Source organism: Apodemus sylvaticus, chromosome 3 (assembly GCF_947179515.1).
Source record: "Apodemus sylvaticus chromosome 3, mApoSyl1.1, whole genome shotgun sequence".
NCBI classification, from domain to species: domain Eukaryota; kingdom Metazoa; phylum Chordata; class Mammalia; order Rodentia; family Muridae; genus Apodemus; species Apodemus sylvaticus.
This window is the reverse complement of record NC_067474.1, coordinates 47,759,590-47,763,371: the sequence shown is the minus strand read 5'-3', so window position 1 is coordinate 47,763,371 and position 3,782 is coordinate 47,759,590.

The window sequence follows — 3,782 nt, the reverse complement described above, 5'->3', positions numbered from 1 at the left end:
TGTGATAAAACATCACGAAGTAGACACCATATAGGAGTTTATGTTTCTAGAAGGTTGGGTCTATAATAGCAGGAGCAGCAGGCAGCAATCATGGCAGTGGGGAGTTCATATCTCATGCCACAGCACCAAGCAGAAAATGTGCTGGAAATGGCATATGACTTTTGAAATCTCAAAGTGTGTCTCCCAGCAATGTTTCCTTCAACCATGACATGGCTCCTTAGCCTACCCAAATCAGGGACCACATATCCAGATGCCTGAGAATACAGGTACATCTCATTCAACAACCAACTTATAGCTTGGACTATGGCATATGCAGCAAAATGTCCAAGAGAAAAAATTCTCTACCCCCTTATTAATAGGACAGTTACAAAATCATCACAGATTCAGAGCCAACTTCACTCTATCTCTGTGACTTTAAGACCTGATTATTCTAAACAAATACTTCCAGAAATAAGGCTTTCAGATGAAAGTTTTAAACCAAATGCTGACCGGGGTTCTGGTCTTCCTTCCACACATGGTCAGTGGAGGCAGCGTGTGGGACTGTGAGTGGCTGAAGAGGGACAAATGGAAAATGCACAGCTGAAGGGGAGGTTGAAGACTCTTCTATACTCAATCCAAAACCTTCTCCTGGTATATCTAGCCTTTCACTGGGGGATTATTATTTTGTATTAGGTAAAAATGATAAAATATATAATAGTGTTGGGTTTTTTTCTCAGAAAACAAGTTTCAGTGTTGTATTTAATTACTGACTCTTTTGTCCAATCCCACCTACTAGGCATCATTTGTTTAGTGTTCCATCCTACTGTAGGCGATAAAGAAGACTGGAAATGAATAAAGAGATTTCCCGTCTTTGCGCCTACCCCACCTCCAGCTTGTACCATAAGGACACATAAAAAATCAACCACTTAAAAAGAGGTAAAGAACAATAACATACCTAACAACCTGGTGTGAATTAAATGTTAAACGCCCCTTTGCCAGGCTCATGTTTTGAATGCTGCTTGTTCGTATAGCCGCACTGTTTTAGCCAACAGTGGCCCCTTTAACAGGTGGTACCTTACTGGAAGAAGTAGTTCAATAGGGCTGGGCCTTTGGTGAAGCATGTATTCTACTGTCAGACAATTTAAGCTAACATGTTAGTAATATTCTGTTCTCCAATCAACATTGTCCTATAAGAAGAATGTCTTAGGTATCATGTTTTAATTCTCAGTGATGATGGATAGTGAAGAATACATTTGAAGATACAAACACCTGCTCCTTTGTCTGTGTCAGTAAAGTACTAAACAAAGACATGCATATTTATATTTAAGAAGTAGAAGCAGCAGCAACTTAAATTTGCCTTACAGTAACTGAAGTTTGTTCTACACTGCATTTTATTAATGCATAACTATTCTCCACCTTCGGATAAATTTAGAGAACATGTACGCTGCTTTACGTTTAGATACTACATGATACTACAAGTATTAATTCTCCTTTGAACACCACTGACTAACTCAGCAATTGCTCAGAATATGAAGTTCATACTTGTGTGTGTAATTTGGAATTCTCTTTGATAGACAAAAATGTTGTCAAACTATTCTTATGGACACAAGCTGGAAATACTATATGTTGAGTTTCTAGAGCATGTTTTATCCCAAAACCTTGCACAGCTCTCCCTCCCAGGTGTGGACCGGAAGCAGTGGTGTTCTGGAGAGGTGTTATCATGTCTTGTGGGAGTATAAATGCTAACTGACATTTGGAGCAATTGATAGATCAATAAGTGGTTTGGGGGAATTTCACTCAGGAAAAGAAGTTAGAGCTGCCATTCATAAGTTGCAAAATTGAACTTTACATAAGTTCACACTGCTAAAGAACTTTTACTCCTAACCCAGTGTTTTTCCATAGAAAAAAATATGCAAACTCACAGAAAGAATGTAGAGTAAAACCTCTGGGTAACCTACAGTGCTAAATTTGTCTTCCTCCTGGCTGAGCTCAGTCTTGAAACATTTTTCACTTCTCTGACATTAGGCACAGAGGAAAGGAGACTCTATGTGGGAGGGGATAATCACTCGGTCTGATGATATATTTTATAATCTCTTCCTCTAGATGATTTTTTAAGTATTTAAAAATTCTGAGCATATCCAGATGATGTATGTGTCAGACACAGCTCTGTGTCCATACTGATACTAAATTTCAAGGGGTCATTGACAAAGACAAAACTTGTAACTAATGTTCACTCAACTTTTCAAATGCTCTCTAACTTCCTATTTCTGCCCCCCAAGAAGTCTATCTCAGGGAAACAACAACAACAATGAAAATGTCACGTTCACACCATGAAATAGGCTGTCTCCAGGAAAACCTATTAACACTGTCGAGTAAACAGAGCTAGCTACTGACTACCTGTGACCCCAGAGCCTAATTCTATTTAAATACCCTCCTGCTTATCCATTTGTCAACAAACTTTTGATGTAGAGACTAAAGGTAATTGGTGATTTATCTGAAAGACTGAGATACTAACCAAAGATCATATGTATTTCTGCAGCCAGGCTTGGCCTGGGTAAAGAAACACTCTCATCTTCTCTTTGGCATGGCAAGAGCCACAGAAAAGCATTTAGATTATGCTAAGGTTTAAAAGAGTTAAGGAAAATCTGTTGGGCTGTTCGTGGTTTCTGTAGACTTAAAGAGTACTCACAAGTAGAAGACACAAGATGGACACCCTGGTCCTATACCTCCCCCTCTCCTCATGCTCCATACACCCTGGTATGACAGTGAGTCCCTCCTAATGTTCCAGAACAAATCAGTGCCTTTCTGGGCCTTGCATCTTTGCTTTAGGAAGATCCATGTTCTCTTGCATGGATCAAGAGATCTTCAGTTCATCTTACATTTTAGGTGGGTTAATTTCTTTTTCTGTTGCTCAAATGCAGATCTTAGAAGACAGTTTCAGGGAGGAAAGAATGATCTCAGCCCAGCTTCCCAGCTTTGAGTCCATAGTTTCTTGCCTTCGTTTGACACATGATGAGGTACAATATGACAAGGAGTAAGGAGTGAGGCAAAGTTCTTACCTCATGGTGGAAAGGAGGCAGAAAAAAAGACAAAGAATAGTCTGAAACCAAGATGCATACCTCAAAATTACCCTTCCAGTTCCATCCTTCACCAGCCCTTAGCTCTCATTGCTAATGGTTCTTCAGCTATGATTCCTTCAGTGCTTTCATCCCTTCATTAAGATAGTTTCCTCATTATCCTACCACCCTTCAAAATTCTATCAGCCAGCCACCAATTCCTTAACAGTTGAGTTTGGAGAGGGGGATCTTCATGTTCATATGATTAAATGCTGCTTCTATTAAAGCACCATAAATCATAAATCTAAAATAGCACATAAACAGATGTAATGAAACCACATACTCATGTCCACAGATACAGAGAAAGCATTTGATAAAATGCAATGGTTCTTAATGACAAAAGCACTAAAGAATCTAAGAATAGAAGTAGCATACGCCAATACAATAAAGGCAATACAGTACAATAATATGGCAGTACTACAGCCAATATTACTAAAAAAGGATAAAACTGAAAGCATTTTCTCAAAAAATATCAGTTGTAAAGCTAGAGAGCTTGCTATCTCTGCCCTTATTCAATGTAGTGATCAAAGCATCAACTAGAAAAGTAAGGCAAGAAAAAGAAATAAAATGTAGAGTTTGAACAATACCAGCTCCATTGCTGTGGCAAGACTGGGTACCATCACACCCTTGGATGGTAGCCACCATCCCTACAGCCATGAACAAGAGGCCAAGACCCAGAAAGGCTCA